Here is a 26385-nt window from a genome sequence, read left to right on the forward strand (position 1 = left end):
TTTTTTTTTTTTACTTTGTCATTTATTTTTTTCGCAATTAATTACTTAAGTTCCATAACTTTGTTATTTATTCTCAATTTATATTACAAATAACAAATTGTATTCATTTTTTACTATCTCACTACAGAACAGAGGAAGTCTAAAATGATAAACATTTTATTCATTGAGTTCATACACTTATAACTTAGTATGCTAAATAATATTTTTTATATAAATAATACATAATTGAGAATTGCATTTGTTCTACAAAATGAATTAATTTTATTAGTAAAAAAAGAAGAATATTTAAAATAAAGTTTAATAATTGTTATTTTCCCATTGTATTTTATTTTTTCTCTTCGGTTTTTTTTGTATTTAATAGCCTCGTAATAATTATATTCGAATGAGTTTAATGGTTAACTTTGTTATTTAAATAAAATAATAAATATTTAATGATGCAAGGGCTTACTAGTATCTAAATTAAATAACCTCGTAATATTTATTTATTTTTTATTTATTTATATCGCAACCATTTACATTAGGCCTTTTCTTTTGTAAGCTTATTACAAAAGAACAACTGCTTATTTTAAAAATAACATATGAAACAACAATACTGCTGGCTTATTTAGTCCAACTTAATACATATCGCTTAACTAATATGTAGCTGTACTCACATGGTTACCAAACCTAAAAATTTGTCTATTGTGAACGATTTTTGGAAGTACATACGAAATTTCCAGTTAACTTTGTTAAAATTTGTCACAAAAAAAAACATTAGAAATATTTTAAAAGTGATACCAATTTTTTTCAACTAGACATAATGCTGTTTTTTTACAACTCTGAAAGAAAAAATTACGCCTATTATAAATTTTTATTTTAACAGGCGTTTAAAACCTCACAAACAATAGTTTAGAGGTTGGAAATCATATAGTCTTTTTGGTCAAATTACATCATGTACAAGTACACGTCTGGAAAATTTTTAGCACAAAAAGCCATAACAGAACTTCCTAGGTATATATCTTGAAGCATTGTCTTATTAAAACACATATTTTTCACATCGATATCTTCAATTTTAATGCAAAAAAATTTGTAATCATGTGACTATAGCGATTAAAATTGCCATCTTCGTTATTTTCCGAAAAGGAACCTTTTAGCATACCCTTAGATTAAATTCCGTACTATATAGTGACATTTTGTGATAACAATTGATGCAGTTGGGATATTTTGTTTGTTGACATATCCATCAAGCGAAAAAATTACTCACTGAATCACTGAAGAAAATTCGATGCGAAATATTATTATCCAAACGTTGTTGTTCGTGAATCCAATCAACTTAAGTCTACGCATTGCATTGTCCATAATGTAAAATGACAAGCCTTAAACTAAATATATATAAACTGAAACAGTTCTGCCAAATCAGGAACACGAAATGTTTATTTTATTTATTTTTTTTCGATTTATTTATTTTTTTGACATTGAAGATGCTCTCATGACACCAATATTAAAAATTTTAAATTTATTTTAGTTTTGTGTTTTTATAATATTCCTATAAATTTTATAATAACTGTTATAGTTGGTGAGGAACGCCCATGACAACAAACTTTTTCTTAAAAATAATCAAATCAAAACATATTTTAAATTGCTAAAAAAAAATAATGTTTTTTGTTGTATATAAATACGTAGATCCGAAACCATCTGTTTAACTGATGTGTTTCGTGAATATTCTTTAACGTTATCTAATATTGGTTTTTAGTCTTCCATCTTACACCGTCTGTATGGATTTAAACATGAGTTGCGATACGATTAAAGATATGTAATTGTCACACTTCACATTAAAACTCGACAATTTCTGTAAAGAAAAAAAATAGTACAATATTTACTGAAGTGTATGATAAATTAACATTTAGTCAGTCGTATATATGCATTTCTTATAGTAAATCTTAGTTCTAATAAACTGTTTGATGTATAAATTGTATGATTTTATAAATTGTATTATTGATATTCTTGGGTACAATTTTTTGGGTAGTATATACTGATTACAATATTAGAGGGATTCAATGTGGAAATGTTAAGGAACATCCCTGAATTTTGGCAAGATGAATACCGGTGGGAAAGGTTTAGAGAAGCAAAAGGAGGATATAAAAATTAGTCAATATGAAGACAGATAATGGTTCGGATACATATATCATTTGAATATAATTTGTGTGTGCTTTGAGTTAATTGAACAGATGGATAATATACATATCTTTATATACTGCCCTGAACTAGATCTCAGTATGAGTTTCAGGCAACCGGATCACTGCAGCGTTTTTCAAGCTGAAGTATCTGCTATATTGGAAGTTTCAGATTGGCTGAAACACAATGTTTCCTCCGTTAAATTTATAAACATATTCACTGACAGCCAGGCAGCTATAAAATCCTTAAACTCGTCGACCTTTAACTCGAGGTTAGTACTGAATTGTCTTACATCACTTATGGTGATGGCTGAATATTTTCGGATACGAATTATTTAGGTCCCTGGACATAGGGACATCCAAGGCAACTGTATACCAGATGAATTAGCAAGACATGGTACGACAGCACAAATTCTTCTGGGAAAGAAAGTGTGGGTATACCAGTTGCTTCTTGTCAGCACCAAATAAAATTATGGACATATCAAATGTTTGAAAGAAGATGGTCAAAAGTAACCAACTGCTTAAAATCAAGGAATTTTGGTCAAAAATAAGTAAGAAAAGATCGGGGGAATTAATCAACTTATCCCGAGCAAAATTATCCAGGATAGTGGGAACTATTACGGGACACTGTCCGTTGGGAGGACATGCCGTGAGGCTCAACATCAGGACTTCCTTACATAGTAGACATTGCATGGAAGAGGAATCACCAACACACCTTCTGGTACAGTGTCCTGCCTTCGCAAGACATAGACTATCCTACTTAGGGTCACACTTTTTCTATTCACTAAGAGAGCTAGATTCTATTTCCATAGCTCGTGCCAATGGCTTTGAAGCCAATACCAAGTGGATATAGGGACAGGTGTCAAATTCTTTAGGGTATCACAATGGACCTCATGGTCTAAGTGAGTCTTCGGACGGCCCCAGTAACCTAACCTCACCTAACCTACATAGCTTTAAGTTTGGATATACATCGGTAGTAGAGTTATAGAAGAAAAAAGAACTGGTTAGCCTGTGTTAAACCTAAAAGAGTTTAAATTAAAAAACTTTTTGAGAACCAAGTTACAGCGGAAGGAGGGTTTCGCAGTTAAGTGTTTAGAATAGAAATTTTTTTTTTGAAAAGTTGACGTTAGATACGTCGGAATAGTTGTATGTATATTTACTACATTAAACTGCGATAAATGTATGTCTATTTGTTTGATACAAATTTTGTTTTTTTAAAAAATGTGTCTTAGATTATTCTCTTTGATATGTTAAACCGAACAGATTGTATTTAAAAAAATGTGTTTTTTTTCTTATCTTTAAGCTGGTACACTGTGTCACACAATGGTAACCGCTTAAAACTTGCAGCGCTAAGTTTTATTAAGCATGGACATTATTTCAGTGTTTTTTACAAAGCTAAAGAGTTCATAACAGTGCTATAATACATCGCTTAATTGTTTTGTGTATATTAAATATTATTTATTTATTATTTCATGAAAAAATTTTCAAGTTTCTTTCTTAAAAACTAAGCTATATAAATATATGGCGTAGTAGAAAAAGTTTTCAAAATAGTGTTTAGTCTTTACTATAAGCAGTTCTCATGGGCGTGCCCAGGAAATCGGAATCGGGACAAGCGCTAAATGTTGATAAGCCTAGTTGTCATACCAGTACTTTGTATTAAATGAAAAGGTTTGTACTAGTACAGTAATGGGTTATCATTTTGTTGTATATGTATATTATCTCTGCGTCAAGAACAACCAGTAACTGTTTTTAGTATGTCTTCCTCACAGAAGAAACTTGTTTCATATGAAATTTCTGTGACCATAACAGATTAAGAGCTCTTCCCTAGATTTAGTTCTGGACAAAGCTTTTAAGGGCTTTGTGTAATCATTAGTGAAATCGGTACAAAAGGACTCTTCTGGCCGCAGTGCCGGCTGTTGGGCGATTTCATTCAATTAATTTCAATAATAATAATATCTTCCTCACAGTTATGTTTAACTGTACATATCGTATCTGTTACTTAACATTTTTTTACTTGTATATATTATATTATTTAAAATAAAACTGTCATTCTTAAAGAATACTGTAGCTAACTGAATAATAAGAATTTTTTTAAAGGAAATATCGATAAAGAATTCCTCGTAATTTACTGCAATAGTAATTCTATGCTTGTATGACTGAAAATTTAGGTTGTGGGAATGATTGTTGTGGTCGCAGTGCTCTTTCACAATTTAATAAAGAATATCAATTATAATGGTATTATGTTCTATTTGTTTGTGAAATATTGTTTAGTGTTAATTGTATGACTAATATAAGCATTGAATCGTTTTCGAAATTAATGTGTAGATTATATTATCTACATATTTTAATAAGATTTAAATGTTTAAGATAAGGTTTATTATTTGAATGTTCATCCTCTGTCTTTGGAATGTTCAATTTTAGTTTTTCCTATAATTGTTTTTTGTTCTGAGTTCATATTAGTTAATGAACATATTATATATATTTATTTAAATTGCATATGTGCGAATTATATCTATAATTTAAATTTGCATCCATTGTGGAATCCTTTGGTATACCGAATATTAGTGCTTCTTGCAATTGTTTTCGTACTAAGCTTATATTAAATTATGATTATATTATATGGTATATATTTATATAAATTGCATATGTGCTGGCGAAATAAAAGTGATAAATCGTATAATTCCACACGGGTGACAAATGTTGGGTTAAAAGCAGTACACATATGCGCTCGTTTATATTAAGGTTGAGCACCTGCCCTGACTAGACATTTTATTGAAATGGAACTGCACTTTATTTTATTATTATTTATTTATTATTATTTTTTTTAATGCACTTCCTTTTGTATTCTATCAACAAAAATGTGCTTACATGTGCATACATACAAATTATATAGACATTGCGAAATGGAAAATTTCCACATCAAATAAAAATACAAATACCCTACTTTAGAGCACAAATCCTTAACATAACATTACATGGTTTCAGGATTGCAGTAAATGATATGCAGGCAGGATCGTGTAGTATAAGAATAACTAAAAATTCAAATAAGTTTCAGGTAATTATAAATGTTTTCTTTTTTAATTTCTTTCCATCATCCTACCGTCCTACCATCCTGCCGTTCTGCCCTTCTGCTATCCTGCCATCCTGCACATAAAAGGCAGTTGACTCGCGGTAGTTGCAACGCAGCAGTGCTGTGAATTTTGTGAGCAAGGAAGGATTCCTTGTTCTTGTTTTTGTTTTTGTAGTGACTGGTGCAACCCTGCACAATTGTCATTTGCCCTGTTGTACGTGTGTATGTTTGTTTTGTATTTTATATCTATGTGAATATGTGTGTTTTTATTTTAAATTGTTATTTGTGTATATCAGTTTCTTTTGTTATACTTTTTTTTTATTACTTTTAAATTGCGGAGTGTGTATGCGTGCGTGCGTGCGTATGTTTGTGTATGCGTGTGTGTGTGTGTGTTTTAGTGGAACCAAAAAGAGTTTTCCTCTATTGTGTTTTATATATAATTTTTCTTGTGTTTATTATTATTTTTCTGTTGCAGCATTTGTATGGAACGTGTCCAAGTAGCAGATGCACAATTTTTTTAATCCCTCTGTTATAGTAACTTCCACTGAGCGGCGGCGACGACAACGTTGACGACTACGAGTACTCCTTTTGAGTTCTTGGCTGTGGTGTCAGTGTTAAAAAGTTTTAAAATTTTTATTATTTCTACAATGCGGACTAAAATATTATTTCCATATAAACATTTTCTTTTTTATTTCTTTTTTTTTTGGCTTTCGTTAGTTATATTTATAATATTCCTTTGCTTATTTTTGCACTCGCTTATATTTGTGGCGAGTATGTGTATACAAACTAGTGTTGCTTATTATGGTGTGTATGATGTTGGAAGGGTGTGTAGTTCTTTTAACATTCCTGTATAACATAATTCATCCTGGGCGTCTACTTGAATACGTTCTATTCTATTTATTTTTATTTATTATGTTTTTTTTTTCATGCATTGGTGTCCTAACACCCCCAAACACCCTTAAGTTTTACACTGACTTTTTCCATTTCGTCCTTCTTATTTTTTTTTTGTTTTTTTTCTTCTTATTGTAACTTTTCCTTATAAAACTTTTTTTTTTCTTTTTATGTATTTTTTATTGCATTTGAATTGTTGGTTCATTATTATTGCTGCTTTTGTTAGTATTGTTATTTTTGTTGCCGTTGCTCCTCTTAGTATTGTAACAAGTAAAGTTGGGAGTCACTTTTCCTTGCATACACACAATTTTATACCTAGCACATCTACTGTATACTGTTCCGTACTGTTCTTTGCCTACTCGCCTACTTGCCCATTTGGGTTGCTTACTTGGCATCAAACAACAACTACAACAACAACTACAACAACAACTACAACAACAACTACAACAACAAGTACGTACAATGCTAGACATAAAAAATTCACTTGTGTATCCCTATAATATTTTACCGTTGTAGTTTTGTTAAGCTGGTGACACTCAATGCTACTCAACAACGTCCCTCAACCTACAATCGCACCGCACCGCACCGTACCGCACCACAGAAACCCCATTTTCTTTACCCAAACCAAAGAATTTGCTTGCTACCTTTACGTGGCCCACATGTACATTTCCCTACTATCACCATATGATTTTTTGTTTGCTTCTTTGCTTACATAAAGCAACTCAATTTCAATGATGTCCTCCTCAGCTAAGAGCTCAGTTTAGCTCAGTTCAGTTCAGTTAAGTTCGGTTCGGTTCAGTTCAGTTCAGTTCAGTTCAGTTTAGTTCTGTTCAGTTCAGTTCAACATAGCTCCAGTTCCATCTCGTTCTGTTGCCTGCGGCGTAAACGCGCCAAATTTGCTTGCTCATTCCTGCGCTCATTTATGCTCATATATATTGTGCCTTTTAAGTGTTCGTCGGCGGTCGGTGGTTCTGTTCTGTTGTGTTCGGTTTAGTAAAATTCGTATCGGTTCGCAGTTCAAAAATTTAGTCCTGTTTGTGATTTTCTTGTGCCGCATTACTATTTTTCTCTTTATTCCTGTTATTATTCAACTGTTTCAATTTTTTATTTTTCGCATTCTCATATAGGTTTTTTCTTCCACATTTTGATAATAATTTATGTTCAGAATTTTCAGTATTTTCAGTATTCCAATCTGAAACATATAAACAATTCAGTTCACTCCTCTATACTTTTGCATATCCTCCACAAATAATATTTCCACATGTTCGTTAAGGTATGACTACTGCGTGCATTTGTATACAAATACATATAATATTATCTGAATATATATATAACACACAAGCAAGAGTGTGTTGGTACTTTACATATGGGCAAGTGTAGCCTTTGCCACCTTCCAGAACACTTTTAGATACTTTAGTATCGGGTCGTTTATTATGTATGTATGTAGATACGTTGACTGAGTAGCGCGTCCTTTTCACAACAATTGTTAGCAGCGCTGTAGGCGAAAAATATATCTGCACTCGCATTTGTGCAGATAAGCAAGCATAAAAACGTGCATGCATTTTTAATATTTGAAAATACGAATACAAATACAAATACATTTGCATTTGCATTTGGAATTGGAATTGGAATTGTTTTAGATACATTTTTTGTTAGCAGCATTTATTTAATGTTTTGTATCTTTTCGATTGCAGCAGTCTCGTTTTTGTGTGTAGGTTTTTGTTTTTCGGACTGTTAAATGCAGTCAGTGCAATATCAATTCGTAAATATGCTGCATGTAAAAATATTATTCATATTCGCAAATAATTGCACTTTATTCATAAAACTGGATGGGTTTTTTTGCATATCTGCTCCGCATTGCTTTTGAACAACTAAAATCGCAGGCAATTTATTTTATGACTTGCGTAAAATGCGTATCTGTAGATAAATTAATCAGTAAATACACATTGAAAACTCTTGAGAGGCGTTAGTTGTGTAACTGTTATGTATCAATTATTTATTTGAATTTTCTTTTATTTTAAAATAACTAATTTGCAACACGTCACAAAAGCATACATGAGTTGCGGCATTTTTGCATTAAAAAAACATGAAATACGAGGGACGTATAACATAGTAAGGCAGTTAATTTTGTTATGTTTCTGAACACATATTTAATCTGATTTTTATTACTGACAAAATTTATACTTTCAATAGCATAATAATATTATTTTAGATATATTAAACAAAATGAAATATATAAATATAGAGATATATATATTATGTTTCTAATTAATTTATTAATACCACAAGAACAAACAGAAAAAAAATTAATCATTTATAGTATTTAATTCCACTTACGTGTTACTGTATACATTAAGACTGAAAAGTTTTCGGAAATTCTCATTTAAAATTCGCGCGCTGTATATTTTTCGATATTTTAAGTTTATGTAGTTTGGCAGCACTGTCCTTAATTACTATGCCAAAAATGAGCGCGATCTGTCAGACAGTTCGTTTACGGCAGCTGTTGAAACCAGTTCACCTCAGTAGTGCGTTGCGAAATGTCTTCGACGGTCGTACGACCGTCCTGGAAGGCTTTGTACCACTCATAAACTTGAGTTTTCGATAAAACTGATTCCCCATAAGCCTTTTGTAGCATTCGAAACGATTCTGCACACGAAATTTCGTTCGAAACACAAAATTTGATGCAAACTCTTTGTTCAATATTTTTTTCCATTGTTTTTTTCGCAACGCACTACTGAGGTGAACTGGGTTCAACAGCTGCCGTAAACGAACTGTCTGACAGATCGCGCTCATTTTTGGCATAGTAATTGTCCTTAATTGCTGCCAAACTACATAAACTTAAAATATCGAAAAATATACAGCGCGCGAATTTTAAATGAGAATTTCCGAAAACTTTTCGGTCTTAATGTAGATCGTTGCGATTCTTTTTTGAAAGACATAGTTTAAATATTTTATAATGATCTCAATAAAAGCAATGATCTTAAAATAAAATCATATAAAAATATAGCTCCCTCTAATCACTTTTACATTCTTTCTCGTTCTCACACACGCTCTCACTCACACTCTCACTCCCTCTGTTACTCACACTCTCACTTTCTCTCTCTCTCTCTCTCTCTCTCTTTCTCTCTCTCTCTCTCTCTCTCTCTCTCTCTCTCTCTCTCTTTCTCTCCCTCTCTCTTTCTCTCTCTCTCTCTTTCTCTCTCTCTCTTTCTCTCTCTTTCTCTCTTTCTCTCTCTCTCTCTTTCTCTCTCATTCTTTCTCTCTCTCTATCTATCTCTTCCTCTCTCTCTTTCTCCTTCTCTCTTTTCTCTCTATCTCTTCCTCTCTATTTCTCTCTCTCTCTTCCTCTCTCTATTTTCCTCTTTATTTCTGTCTCTCTACTTCTCTCTCACACACACGCTCTATCGGTCAGACGCACTCTTTTTCACTCTCGCTCTTTCGGTCACTTTCGCTCTCTCTCGCACACATGCTCTTTCACTCACACTCTCTATCACGGTTGCCACTTATGGTACTTTAGTACCAAAATTGGTACTTTTTTTTTTTTTTTTCGTTTGGTACTCATGTTCAAAAAATGGTACATTTTTGACGACCCAGCTTTATTGTGGATATTTCCAATTAATTTTTTTTATAAATGCAACTTTGCATTATTTTATATTTTGTTCATTTATAACACTATGAAAAACACAGAACGAGAAAGCAAAAAGGTCCAAAAAAATTTTGGACCTTTTTTTACAGATATGGTACCTTTTTAAACCAATTTTGGTACCGAAAAAAATTTTCAAGTGGCAACCGTGCTCTCTATTTCTCTTACGAACTTTTTTATTCACTCTTTCGCACACACACTCTTTCGCTTGCTCTCTCTTTTTGCTTGTTTTTGCTTTCTCTATTTTGTTTTGAGTTGTGTAAAAATCTTTCTATCATTTTACACATCAGTTACACAACGCGACTTAAACCACGATTGGTATATTTTGTACGCTATCTTACTAAAATTGACCCACAGAATTTGGTCATCTAAGAATTTTATTTGTTGGTTTTTCTATTTTCATTACGACTTTTTAATTGAACTACAGATCGACCTAAAAGGTTGCCTGTTATTTTTCATTTTCGAAATTATTTCGTTTTCATCGATTTCGTTACTAATTTTATATCTCTAAAAAGGTATTTTATTTGGTATATTTGGTATAATATTTTATTTGGTATTTGCTCGTTATTTAAGTCTCTTCATGCTTCCCTCGTTCTTAATACTCGATTCTGTCACTTTAACGTGTAATTTATACATGTAGTCTGCTCATTAAAAACTCGTTACAATGCTGTCTTTAACTGCTTAATATTGCTCAAGGTGGTTATTTTTATTATTTTTATCTCCGAATTAGGTGTAGTTTTCTAAGTTGAAGACATCGTATGATATAAAATGAAGAAAAAAACAATTTAATTGAATAAAATAATGGCATGTATATAGCGCAAAATCAATCAAGTGTCATAAATGCCGTAGCAGATTGTATGTGAAAAATAGAAAGCCGTCTTTTAAAATTATGCACCTCTTTGTAAAACATTTATCGTGGGAAAAGTGCGTACCACTTGCAAATCTTGATTCATTGAGGAAGATATGCTTATATCAATTTATATGCTAATACATACCTACATATAATATACAATAAATTAAGTCACAAACAGTTTTTAATTAATTATATTTAATTTTTAATTACAATTATAATATATTATTTTATAAAAAAAATATAATATTATACGATTTTAGTAATAAATACAAATAACTTTAAAAATATAGAAAAATCTAGTTACAATACATAAAATAAATATATATTTCTATAATTTAAATTTCAATAAATAATATTATAAAAATATATGAAACAAATGAAATTATAAGAAATCAAGCGATAATAAATTTAATTTAATAAAAATCAAATTTTAAAAACTAAAATACTAATATTATAACAAAAATATATTTAATAAAATAATGATTCGCATTAAGCAATAATATTTAAAATTAGAACGTTATGTTATAATTTATATATGCACTTTACATAAATCAGATTATAAATATTAAATAAAAAGGTATATTAATAGTGTAATTATACATAATTAATATATATTATATTATTTAATAAAAATTCAAATTTGCACAAATAAATATTTTAAAATAAAATTATAAAATTATATTTATTTTTATTTATAAAGATAATAGATAAATGACAAGAAAAAGATAAATAAAATCATTTTATGGTATAGTAATCAAAAATTATAATTATTTTAGATTTTTTTTAAATAAACTTTAAATTATATTTTATAATATATTTATATATCTTTACAATACATTTATTTTAAAATACATAATGATTTATAAGATCAAGGCAATAAAATCATGCAATAATGCCTCTAAAAAAGGGTGGTATAGACATTTACCTAAAGAACTTAATTAAAATATAATTAATTAATTCAATTATTTGATAGCTGATGGTTTATGATTTCGATTTAATATAATACAGCAAGTGAATGTGTTAATGAAGTTTCACAGCAAATTAACATAACTCTAAGCTCGAACATACAAGTCAAGTACGGCTTTAGATCAGTTCCCTAATGGACACTGATTCTGTCTTTCAAATTTGTGAAGGTTAGAGTTCAGCCCTTGGTTCTTGAAGTTTAAAAATAATATTTACGAATAATTAAATATTATAAATTATTTCAAGACCTAAGATGATGAGTAATTGGCAGTACTCGAAATAACTGTTTAGTCACCCAAATATTTAATTCATTAAAAATAAAATAAAAATTTTGTTGTTACAATTCACTACTGTTATAAATTTAATAGTTTATACTTAGAATTAAGTTTATTTTGTTAAAACGGGCGTTAATAATCAGTTTAATATAAAATGATTTATTTTAAATATACTTTAATATAAAGATTATTATGTTATTATTTTTATATTGCATATGGAAATCATATTAGATTTTTTACTTTTATTTCACTTAATTTTTTTTGTGAAAATTTGTATATTTGTTAAATAGTATAAAATATTTTATAGAGAAGTTTCGAACAGTAATTCAGCTACAACAACAGAAATGATTTTTATAATATTTTAATTAATTAAATTTTTGGCTGACCTTACAGCTGTTTCGAATATGTAATCTTATAAATAATTCTTGTATTTAATTTTCGTAAATAATTTTTTTAGACTGCAAGTACCAGGAATCGAACTCGTATCCTGCCAAATTTGAAGCTCAGAGTCAGCGTTCTGTTAAAGTAAAAATATTCACTCCTGACATTTTGACGTTAAAATCAAATTTAATGTAAAATATTTTAATTATATATTAATACTTTGTTATAATTATGATAATGTTAGAAAAAATAATATTAAAAAAAAAAGTAAATGTAATAATAATTTAATAGTTCAAATAACATAATATGAAATAAAATAACTGTGTTATTTATTGTAATAAATTGAATTTATTTTTAAAATGCAATAATTTTAAAGAAAATAATTAAAAACAGAGAAATTAAACTTGACTTTAACAAATATTTTATCAATCGTTTCTTGTTTACTCTTCTGTTGTATTTGCACTATTTGCAGATTATTGTTTTTTTTTTTACAAAAGTAAATATTGATAAAAGTGTTTCAAAAACGATTTCAGAAGAATGTTAGGTAACTCCACCGCAATACCAGATGTTTGTATTTGAATCAATTTATAAAATACAAATTTATATCTTTTGAAACAAATTTATGTACTCACTTAGTGCATGTTTCATAAGATTTTTTAGTTGCGGGCTTTTAAAGAAAAAATAGATATTTTATAGTATTAACTTTATATTGTTTATTCAAAACAAATGAAGAATTAATTACCAAAAATGATTTATATTTTTGAAGTTCAGTTTTATTTATATTTAATTTTGTTTTGCTATCTAAAATCCAGATTGTAAAAGAAAATTAATACAATTAATGTAGGAGTGTCAAAGACAGAGAAATTATTTCATATCTGGTTTGTAATTGTTTATCACATAAGTAACATTGGTTAAATAGACACATAATCCTAATAGTTATATAACAATACCAGGTTAGAGTTCTTAAAGGTAGTAAATGAAGCTACACGTTACTTAAGATGTATATGTTTTAGCAATTTTGAAAAGATATATCAGGCAAGAAGTTTAACCACTCAAAACTGGTAGTTCCAAATATTTTTATTTAAGCTTTCTAAAGAGCCGAGCGTAGGTTAAATATGTTATAAATTTCTTAGCTAGAGAAGCTTAGTCAGTTTGCAGAAACTCTTCTTAAAGAGTTTCTTCTACTTTCTTGAAGATTTGAAATAGTTTTAAATTCTCTGCATTTTTTACCGGATGTACAATGGATTTTTAATGACAACTTATTAATCTTTTTTTGTGTATTGTGAAATTTTAAAGAGATTTAATTGTTAATGACAGCTGCCGTTCGTAGACCAGTGAAGCCCGGAACATATAGTAGATCCAGTTACTTCGGGATCCTGAATATATTTGTCATACAATATAAGTGGATTTTAAGATAAAAGTTTTTGTATTTGAAAGTCTTTTATTGTATATATTAATATTTTATACCGCAATTAGGTATTGAATTTTCATAAATTCTTACTGAAATTGAAAAATCTGGACCCATATTTCGATAAAATTGGTATACCAAGTGATATATATTCTTGTAAGAAAATTATTTTGATTTGTTAATATAACTGCTCCAAATATGATTCTGACCAATAAATTTTGGTTTAATATGCAGAGGAAGATGCTTGGTCTTGCTATTTGAAGTTGAGTTTATGATTTCAAAACATTTTTGGTTTGGAATATCCAGTTATGGCTCTGTGAGGATGAACAATCGTACGAACATATCATTATTGCTATAATTATTATAATTATAATTATTGCTATTTACTTGAAATACTGCATAGAGTTGTCCTATAAGTAATTTTATTAAATAGGTTTGGAAATTGGTTGTGAACACATTGTTTATATATGATCGTTATTTTATATAAATTATTTTATATAAATAATAATTTTATATAAATAATAATTTTATATAAATAATAATTTTATATTAAATTGATTTTAAAGTCAATTAAGACGAAAAAAATCATTTTCTTAGTAGAGAAGTTTTTGAACAGTAGTGAATTACAACACCAAAATTTTATTATTTTTTAATTCTTTGAGTTTTTAGCTGACGATACAGCTGTTCTAGTGGTCCTCTTAGAAATATTTCTTATATTTAATTATATGTAAATAATTTTTTGAGACTTCAAGTACCAAGGCTTATATTCGGAAGAACCATTTTTTTAAAAGAAACTATTGTTTTAGTAGGGAAGCTTTTGAACAGTAGCGAATCACAACAACAAAATTTTATTATATTTTAATTAATTAAATTTTTGGCTAACTATACAGCTGTTTCTGTGGTTTTCTTAGAAATATTTTATTTATATTTTATTATTCTAAAAAAAATTTTTAAGACTGCAAGTACTTAGGGTTAAGCTCGTACCTTGCTAAATAATAGTATATGCAGTAAGATACTTTAAGTTCGTTTGGAAAAAAAGTAAGCAAGTATTTATATTTAGTGATTTCAATAGAACTTAATTTAGGTGGTTGTCTATAATTTTTATTTTTCGATTTTTGACCAAAAGTGGGTTAATGCAAAAATATTTGTTTTGGAAAATTAAGTTTATTCGATTGTTCGTTTGTTTTTAATAATAAAATCTACTTGTAAAATTATAAAAAATATCATTAAAAAATATACAAATTTTGTAATTTTATTATATATGTTAAATGAAAATAAATCACGAACTATAAATTTTAAACTCATACCAACTATAAATGATACAAAAAAACGTATTTAAAGTCTTTAATTGTGAGATTGAATGCAACTGAAACTGCAATTTGGATTGCAACTGCTGCGAACGACTGTGAGCTGTGAGCTGTGAGCAGCACATTTGTTGGTTTAAATACTTAAACATCTCGACAATCGTTCCAGTCATTCAGCCAGACATGAAAAGGCAGACAAACCACGCGGCATATTTTACTCATTATTTTTTCACCAATAGGCTTTAAAGTCAATAACCTTAGTAAACTATTTTTTAAGAGAGTCAAGTCAACCAGCAGCAGCAGCAGCAACAGCAGCAGCAGCAGCAGCAATCGAAAAAAAGTTATAAAATAATAAACGACCACCAAAACCAAATGTAAATCCATACGAATCCGGACCAATTGAAGTCAAAGTAGAAGACGATCGCAAGACTTAAAGCACTGAAGCAATACTAACAACAACAATAACAACAACAAATGAGTAAATTATTGAAATGAAAACAACACAACACACAGTGTACAAGATACAAATAAATTAAAGACAAAAAATTCAAATAAAAATATAAAAAGTGCAATAAAAAATAATAAAAATAATAATGTTATAAGGGGAAAAATGTAGTCGGGAGGTAAAATGAACAGTTTATATAGAAGTTGAAAACAAAAAAAAAAAATAAATAAATATACAATATAACAAAAAAACAACAATAACAAAAAACAATATTGTATGTGAAGAGTTAAAGCGCGTTTAAAGTCCGATTGTAAGTTGCAGAGGCTAATGTATCTACGGGTATGTACGGCAATAAAAATATCTTTGCTGGTTTTGTTGTTCGTATTGTTCATTTAGAACAGAGCACAAGATACAACATACAACAACACAAAGTGGCATAAAATATTTATAAATATATCTTCTCGTATATTTTGTTATGAGCACCACGCTGTAACGCTTAACGTTGTGCTGGTAATGGTTATAATGGATTACTTGATGAGATACAAAATAAAAGCAAATTAAAATTATAAAGAAAAACAAATATAAAATTAACACAAATTAACGATGAAGTAGAGTGTGAAAAAAATTAAATAAAAACTTTGCCATTGCTGCGTCTTTAACTATTTTATAAAATAAATAAAAGTCTATAATAATAACGAGCTATGCTACTCTCTGAAATCAACAATATTGTTTTATTTTAATTGGCAAACATTAATAAAATAAATAAAATTGAAAAAAAAATGTAATCAAATCAAACAGGTACAATGTTTGTACAATACTTATTGATTATATAAAATATATCAAGAAATAAAAAAATGAAAATATAGAAATACAGTCAAACTTCCACAACTCGAACTAAATAGAGTGCAATAGGGTTTAGAGAGCAAATTACATAAAATTACAAAAACCTTCTTTATTTTTAAGTATATATTAGAACCTTTTCTTTGCAAAAGGGTACTTCGAGTTATGGAAGTTTGACTGTATATACATATTTTATATTTGTATAATAAAATATTAAATCATTATTTCAAAAGCACCAATGTGTGGGTCAATTGAACCGCAACTTCTCAAAATGCTTCTTATTTACATTATATCGACTGCAACATTAAAACAACTGAATTTTTCAAGTACATTATATATGGAAACATATGGCCACCCTCATCATCAATTATGGCTCTTAGTCGATCAGTTGATCGACAAATGAGACACTCACTGCATAAATGTAATCCTACGAAATCTTCATTCTTTTATGCAAAAGAATGAATATTTTCTTAAGCAAATCAATATTCGTATGTTTTTTTAGTTTTAATGTTAGACAGAAAAATGTTACATATTGAAAGAGTTGAGTTAGTTTGTATCTGCTACCTCTGGATGCCATTGTATAATCGAATTAAAGTATGGAACGTTGAGTCTCAGTCAGTGTTGTTTGTCGTTTGCTTTGTGTAAGAATGTTAAAACGTCCACTCTTTTTCATAAAAATGTCTGGTTGCCCGAGGTTTCAGTGAAACTTCTAAAACTTTTTCGAAGTAAATATTCACATTAATTTTACCGTCACGTTCCAAAAACACCACTGCATCCCCAAACAATCGCAGACAGTGGTGTATGACTTCGTTTGGTTATTCAAATGTCTAAATTTTCATAAGATTCCCCTGCTAAACAAACTTTATTTGATTTGTTGAGAGCCAAGTTATGCAAAGAATCATATGAATGATCACGTTAGTTTCAGGATCTATCTGGTCTGGTCATGACGAAAAAGTGAAGTTATGTTGAGAATCATATCAACATACAATATTAATACAATATTAATATTTTTTTGATTTGTATAAGTTTAAAAGGTAATATATGATTATATTTATACAAACAAATACATATTTGCTCTGAAAAGACGGAATTCCAAAATTTAATAGTGAGGAAACCTACTTTAATTAACGCTTTAAATTTTAGAAACCTTCGTCACCATAACGAAATTTTAATCGAATTTTCACTTACCTATGTTCTAAATGTCAAATTTTTAATTGACATTTGATGTGACCATGACCTTTTCGAGTTGCTATATTAGGAAAAAAAAATTTTTCACAAAAGATGATATTTGAAAATTGAATATATTGTTAAGCACAATAGCTCGTTTACTCTATTGAGCCTAGTTTGTGTTAAAGCGACAACAACTAATCCTGATCGTCTTCCAGTCCGATGTGTATTTCTGTCACAGATGCATATAGTTCTTTTTCGAACATAATTTCAGCTCACATAGTCGTTTTCAAAGTTGTTTGCGTTTTAGTGTCCTATGGAACCCAATAAACTGATTACTGACAAATCAATATCACATTAAAATTGCTAATATTGCAGTTTCTACGGAACTTAAAAAACTTTTCGCTGATAATACAATATTACAGCAAAATTGCTTCCATCTTCACATTTCCATCAAGCTAAAAGAGACTCAGTATCCATGGTAAAACCATCAACAACTACCAACAAAAATCCAGTCCATCAAGTTTGAACTTCGGAAATTATAGGGTTTTTGTACAAAAAATAATTTTTGTCAAAATAAGAATTTTAGATACAACAAGGTATCTAATTGGCGTGACAGTCGGGGCTAAAAAGCTGGTTCATCCCTACAGTTATGGTAAGGTATCCCTCTTCAGTAGAACAGAGTTGAGATTGCTGGTGGCATATTTAACGGATCACCATGGACTGCGTTATCACCTTAATAAAATGGGTCTGTCCGAAGAGATGGAGTGTCGACTCTGCTTAGAAGCAGACGAAACTTCCAGTCACATTCTCTGTGACTGCCCAGCCTTGATTTGGGCCAGGAGGAGGTAACTAGGAGGAGAGCAGCTCTTCCCTTCTGACATTAAGAGGTCCTCAACGGTCAACATGCTGGCCTTCATTCGGAAGGCGGAATGTTTTCTGTTTGGTTAGGGTCTGTTGCAGCATTAAAGATCAATCTGGTCGCAGTGCTCCGCTAGTACCCCGTTCATATTCCTATTCCTAGTTGGTCATTCGTTCTTGGCCGCGTTCAGTAGCTTCCTCCAGTCAGCTTGATCAGTGGCTTGTTGTGGCCTGTTGGTAGTACCGATTGCCTACATATCGTTAGTCATGTGGTTTTTCCACCGAATATGTGGATGTCTGTTACCGCGTCAGATCATTTTCTTCCATGCCTAAATTATAAAACATATATTTAAATATATCTTTTATGTTTTATTATATAGTAATTGGTATAATATGATATATTTGTCTTATTTGTGCTTAAGAAATAAAACAAAAATTCAAATTTGAACATATATGGTATCTTAAAAATAAGAAAACATTTCCTCTTTTAATCCGTTTGTTTCTTAACAACAAAAAGATGTCTCTTCAAGATTATAAAAAGTGTTTCAAGCGTTAAAGATAAAATACTGTATGTATGTCTGTTAATTAACTTTTAGGTGAGTTCAAGTGAGATACGCTTAAGGCTTTGTTTGAGTCAAGTTGAGAACGCATGACTGATTGAATAAATGGTCGAATGAGTAAAGAATCGAGTAAGATTTTGAATAATAATAACAACAACAATAAGAATAACAATAATAAGAATAACAACAACAAGAATAACAACAAGAATAACAAATATTTGAAATAAACAATTGTGTCGTGACTTGGACTCGTTAGTAGAACTAAATACATTTTTAACTTTTTCTATATTAAAATTTATTTAGCAGATACTTTACACAATTTACACAGTTATATAGATAAAATATATATACACGTAGTCTTATAAATGTATACTTCTATGTCTGAAAGCACAGAACATATTAGTAATTGTAATAATATCAATGTTAATAATATACAGTGTTAACTAAGACGAGGGGGAACAAGCGTGGCTGCTGGTTAGTGAGCAAACAAAAGAAAAAAAATAAATAAACAGATTTATTTTTTAATTCGTGGCAATAATAAATAAAGCATTTGATAATTTATGATGACAGTAGCACAATTTCTAGATTAACTAACGAACGCACATATGAAAATAGATTTAATACAGTACAGAGTTTATACATTTCTAAGTAAATGATTGTGTTTAGATATGCCACAATGCACTAGTATTACTATAAAAGTTATAGCAAAGGATAGTTTAGTATTAATAAAATAGACAGCTACATTAAGTTAATGCGTGAGTTGCATAAGCAATTCCAGGAGAGATACATTTGAACTCGAAGCAAAAACTTAACTTAAGAAGAAAAATTGGCTATGCCGTTTTTACTTTTCTATTAAAAAAAAAAGAACACAAATAAAACAAAAACATATCCAGAGACGACTGACATAGCAGTGTTTAACAATTTTGCCGCAATAGAGTGAGAAAACTTTTTAGATACATCACCCCGCATATTTCCACTGTTTCTCATTAGTGTTAGTATGTCGTACACTATGTGAAAATCTTTAGTTGCTATTTGTACCGTTGTCTCCGTTGCCTTGCCATCAATTTAAATGTATCTATGCACTATATCCACAAGTAAAAACGTTGCAACTGTTTAAAACTTTTGCGGCAGATACAAATTCGCGATGTTGCCGTGTGGCTTGATGAGCAGTGAATGCACAATGTACAACTGCAAGCAATGCTGGTTAAGTTAATAAAAAAAAAGATGTTTAAGAAAAATGTAAAATAAGAAATAAAATTATATATTAAACAACGAAATAAGAGTAAAATTTTAACGAAGAGGATAGATAGGATGGTAGGGTTCGTGTTCACTATTTAATGTGTGCTGAATTCGTTTTCATCAGCATAAAACGGCAAAAGAATCGCGCTAGCACCGACTTCAACTCCATCTCTATCACAATTTCCATCCTCATCCTCATCCTCATCCTCATCCTCGTCGTCATCGTCATCGTCATTTATTTTTGCATCGTCATTATTATCGTCAACATTGTTGTGAAGCATCTTCCACATACAGTAGAGTCAGCCAGCCCTTGGTTTTGCTCCTTCTTAAGAAATTCGCACTACCTTTACAGCTCTCCTCCACTTCACTACAGTACACTACACTATACTTCGCTCGATTTCATTTCAGTTTATTCCGTTCCTATTCTATAGTAGAAATGTTACGGATATGTGTATCTATAATTTTGAACCCATACACTCGTGTTTGTTTGGATGCAATTTTAATTTAACATTTTTTTAAGAGAGGAGAATACTACAAAACAATACTAAAAAAAATATTGACGACAATAACGATGTTGACGATGCTTTTTATGTTTTCTTTACGATTTGAACGTTTACTCGTAACAGGGCTAGCAATACTGTAGATACCGTATATACTGTAGAGTGAGATACACACTAGTCAATGGGCAAAAATAATGGGATTAATGGAAATTGTAACATAAAACATTTTTAATTTTTTTTCAAAAATGTTTTCATTAATTTTTATTTGGGAAATTTTATTTGGAAAATTTTATTATTTCATTTCATAGAATGAACAAGAATATTCAATAAAAAAATTAATAAAAAATGTAACTCATTTCAATCGAAGAGAAAATATATTCAATCATATTTGAATTATTCTCAAATTAATTCTAGTCCTAGTTTAGATTATAAAATTGATTTTCATATATATTTGACTAATTACTAAAACAGATGTCAAAAATATTTAGCGGTTCATTTTTAATATTTAACAAGATATGTGGCATTAGGGTAGAGTCTTTCAAAAAAAAAAGTTCGTTGAAAATATATTAAAATTTTAACTCCTTTAACTCCTCTACTAATTTTAGACCATTTTAAATCCTTTAATCTGATGATTGATATATCTTTGTACTCAAATTATAGGATGTTATAGATAAAGAATATTGAATGAGTCAATAGAATTATTTTCTCAAGGCATATTTACTCAAAAACATTTAAATTTAAAGTTTAAGTCCTCTACTTATTTAAACCATTTAAATAATCTTTAATCTGATGACTCAAATGACTTTTTATACTCAAATTTACTCTGAAACTATATTAGTTCAAAATTAATTATTTTCTTCAAAATTCTCGATTATTCTTGCAATAATTAAAGCTTTTTAAGGTTTTGTTTGGCTCTCTTTTTTTCTTGGAAACAGTTTATACTAAGAATCATGTTATAAGATAGTCATCAAACGAATAGTTACGCCAATTTTACGTTCTTTTTAGTCAGGACCAAGAGGCAGCTTACATAAAGAGTCATTTTATAATTATAAATTTTCTGCTTTTGTATAATATGTATAATATATTCTTTGGGTTATTAGCAAATTTTAATTCTTTCTGTTACAAATGATCTATGAAGTAAGTTAGTTATTGTTTTGTTTTTCGTATCAATAAAAATCTTTAAGAAACGAAAGACACTCGTATCGAACTCATTTAGCAACTATATTCATCACCCTGTCAGTGTCAAATTGTTTCTCCACAGCATCATTAGATATGGTATTTCTTTTGGACCTTAGCTAGAGAATTATTTACATTTATTATTTTTCGATGTTTGATAATTTAAGTGTTTTTAAACTTATCAACGATTGCTCACTAATTCGCAATCATTGCATACTATACTCTTGATTACTATATCACATATGGTATTCAAGTTCGTTGCGGACCTTACTATATATGTGATTCTAATCATAAAGGTTCACATAGGTTCATATTCACTTACGCACTTCGTTCACTTATGTTTCTTGTAGTTGTAAATCTTAAGCTTTCAAGAAGAAAATGGTCCGTACTTTGTCAATCTAGTAAAAATAGATAGTACGGATTTATTTTTCACAGATATTCCCGAAAGCAACCATGATCTCATAAAGGCGGTTAAATACACCGCATTTCTTTTCGATCTATTGTTTAATAATTTTTTGAACTTGTTTGCTTATTTTTTAATACAGTCTACTTCTTTGGCTATTGCTATTGCTTTTACTGTTTAATTATTCTTGTTCAATCGCCTTAATATTATACATCCCGAATGCCAGTCTAAATAACTATATTTTCATTAATCATTAATCGTAGTGTAGTTAATTTCCTCAAACTCAAACAGGTATTCTCTATAAAAATATTTACAATTGTTTTGTGGACTTGTATTGTATAGCTTAATGATAAAACTAAATATATTTCAAATCAGAAAGGTGGCACATAAGTGATTCTTATAGTAAAAAGTGACCAGAAAAAAATCATTTGTTTAAAATGATAATTATTTTTTTTTTATCATTGAAATTATTAACAATAAATTTTCTTTAGAAATGTTTATGTATAAAAAGACTTGGCTTTTTATTTTGCATTACCATTGTCATTGCTCCCGTCGAATATTTTTCTACTCGTATATTTTTCTAGTCATATATTTTTCTAATCGTTTTTTTTGCTTTTTTTGGTGCTGTTAGCTAGCACTTTGAATTTTGTTGTAGCCAATTTTAATGCAGTTAGCCAACACTTTAAAGTAAATTTTATTATTTTTCATTATTATAAATAAACCTTTGTATTATAGTGAAGTTTATATTATTTTATAAACTTTTTCGCTCTATTAATTATTAACAATAAATTTTTTTTAGAAATGTTTATGTATAAAAAGACTTGGCTTTTTATTTTGCATTATCATTGTCATTGCTCCCGTCGTATATTTTTCTAGTCGTATATTTTTCTAATCGTTTTTTGCTTTTTTTGGTGCTGTTAGCTAGCACTTTGAATTTTGTTGTAGCCAATTTTAATGCAGTTAGCCAACACTTTAAAGTAAATTTTATTATTTTTCATTATTATAAATAAACCTTTGTATTATAGTGAAGTTTATATTATTTTATAAACTTTTTCGCTCTATTAATTATTAACAATAAATTTTTTTTAGAAATGTTTATGTATAAAAAGACTTGGCTTTTTATTTTGCATTACCATTGTCATTGCTCCCGTCGTATATTTTTCTAGTCGTATATTTTTCTAATCGTTTTTTGCTTTTTTTGGTGCTGTTAGCTAGCACTTTGAATTTTGTTGTAGTCAATTTTAATGCAGTTAGCCAACACTTTAAAGTAATTTTTATTATTTTTCATTATTATAAAAAAAACCTTTGTATTATAGTGAAGTTTATATTATTTTATAAACTTTTTCGTTCTACATATGTGGGTACTTACTTCGTAATGATTACAAATTTAATTTATTCACTCAATCCATTCATATGCGCCGTATTGTTTTCAATCTATGACTAAATTACTTTAGTAAATAATTTTTTTAAATTATCTTTTCATTTTTTCGGTTTTTTCTGTTTTTATTATTTTCTGTTTTTTTTTTGTTTCTATAAAAAGCAATAAAAATAGTTTCCGACACATTATTTTGAAATTCAAGTAACTTAAATAATAAAATATGAAGTGTTATAATCCTAATAAAATTTAAATTGAATCAAATTATACATTTATACTTATCTGAAACGTCCTTGCACAAATTTTGCTAAGCGTCATTAGCACTGATAGATATATATAAGTACATATATATATATGTATATAAATATTATATACAATGTATACATATCTTAGAATAAATTTTATAAATATAGATACTTAGAAAATCTTAATTATTTTATATCCTCGACACACATTTCATGTGAATAATAAATACGTCATGTTTACTAGTGCAAAATTTATATTTAATATGTGAATATTCATCTGAGTTCGTTTAATCGATTTCTATATTTGCTTCTATACATTTTTAATAAAGAACTTGTGTTTAAAATTCAACAGATATTGTATGAGCAAAAAGATAAGTAAGCGATGAAGGCACAAATATTTAATAATTTAACAAGTCACAAATTGATTAAAGCAACATTCGACGTTGTTGTATTGTTAAGAATTAAAATCCGGTATAAATAATTCATAAATCAACTTACACTATCTGTCAAATGTATTGAGACATGTTTGTCATTTACTAATTGATTACGAATTATATTTTTTAATTTTAAAAATGTATAATAAAACATATACTGTCTTTAGATACAGATTATAAAAACATCTAATCTAAATTGAGTTAATTTCTCATATATATTTAGGTGTCATTACAGCAATATGTTTGATTAATAAGATTTAACAATTCAAGGCAATTTAATATTGTTATTTAATATAATGTTAATATTAATGTTAAAGTACAGTACATCATATTAAACTTAAAGTTATGTAGGTCGACAGAAAATGTATACAGCAATTTAACAGTTGTATTAGTTGTTTTCAATATTTTTTTTACAAAATTCAATAAAACCACTCATTGTAAGCACATAGGTCTACATTCTTCCCCAAAGATTGATATAGAAAACATATATATAGTAGAATAAATATTTTTTTATAGTTATTTTTCTTGATCATTATTAATTTAAGGAGATCTTCATAGTTGCCTCAAAGAAAGGTACCTGTAAAACCATCTAAGGTATGAGAGATATGAGTATGAGAGAACTCTAACCTATTTTAACTAGGCTTCAGAACAAATATTTTTTTTTATTAAGAATATATTAAGAACACATTATAAATACTTTAATTAATGATATAATATCACTACTATTGGAAAGATAGATCTTGAAAATTCATTATAGGGATCGCGGAAATATTACAAGACTTCCCGCATTTCTTTCTGGTACTAGTGTATAGGAAACCCATGTAGAAAAAGTGCGCATTTCTCATAATACTCATTGCAGAAGGTGTAGAAACTAACAGGTGGAAAGTGGAACAAATACTCCTCAATTAGCTAAGAAAATCATTTTAATTTTACATTCCTCATTCAATTGAAGGAAATTGAATCGGTAAAAGGTGGGTGTATTAGAAATAGTCGGACACATTGCTAAATGTAAGTATCTGGCCATTACTTATATTGAACATATTGCCGAGTGTGCTAAAGAATGTGGGATCAAATACCTTAAGTCCACTTCTGGACAAGCCTCGACAAAGACACAGTAGGTGTTCAAGTGTTTACGCCGGTAGACTAGTGTCCCGTTAGAACAGATATTAATCTATGTACCAAGTTGGAGGTACTACATTTGAAATAGATCATTAACATCCATTGCGATACCAGATCAGAGTCGTAATTTTTTAGTGATAGTATACATCAGGATGCGTGTGTTATTAGTAAATTATATTAGGAGTTCAACAGAAATCTCAGGCATGTGCTCCAGTGCTGTAAAACTGACAACTCCTGATTGATTTATGTTTTCTGATTTACTTTAACAAAAAAAAGAAGGACAATGAAGTTCAAACATAAAAAATTAACAGTTATTCTTTAAAAAAAAAAACAAATTAAACAATTATATGCAAATGCAACAATTTTTTCAGCAGAAAAAGTCTGTGTTCATTTCTGTATTGACACAATTATAAAAAATTCTTTTTTTATATAAATTTTTATTAATTTTCATTAATTATTAATTTGCATTAATTATTAATTTTTATTAATTTTCATTAATCTTCATTAATTATTAACTTTTATTAAATAATAATTGTTATTAATTTTTTTTTTAATTGACTTTTAATTTTAATTAATTATTAATTTATTTTTATTTTTGTCTCAATAACATTTGTTTGTAGTGTATTTGTCACATATTTTTTTTGTGTGTGCGTTTCCATTAGAGTTGAGAAACTAAAATGATTGCTTTAAATGTGATTAATTGCTTGTATCAATGAAGCGAAAAAATAAAAAAAAAATCAACTTAATTTTATTTATGTATATTGAGTAGATAAAATTATTGAATTATAATTAGATGTGTTGTGTTCGAATCATATAATAAATACGACGTGTATTAGTAATCGATTATAAAAAAAAATTTACAATTTCACAGAAACAAACTTCATTGCTGTTAATATTAATTTTTGTTGTTTTTTTTGTTGTTCACATTAAAAGGGAAAGAAATGAGACAATCAGAATAGAAATAAAAATAAAATTAATGTGTTAACCAACGAAACGGAACAGCAGAGTACACACAACTTAGGAAACTACGCCACCTAAAACATAACAGCGACGACGACGGTGACAGTAACAGCGAACATT

The 26385-nt window shown here is 28.7% G+C and overlaps 1 protein-coding gene across 10 annotated transcripts in view; it reads left to right on the forward strand.

Annotated features, from left to right (window-relative positions):
* Nucleotides 1–26385, forward strand: part of LOC119679657 (bromodomain adjacent to zinc finger domain protein 2B) — a 108626-nt gene that overhangs the window by 53806 nt on the left and 28435 nt on the right. The window lies entirely within an intron of this gene.

This window comes from Teleopsis dalmanni, chromosome 2 (genome assembly GCF_002237135.1).
Source record: "Teleopsis dalmanni isolate 2A chromosome 2, ASM223713v2, whole genome shotgun sequence".
NCBI lineage: Eukaryota > Metazoa > Arthropoda > Insecta > Diptera > Diopsidae > Teleopsis > Teleopsis dalmanni.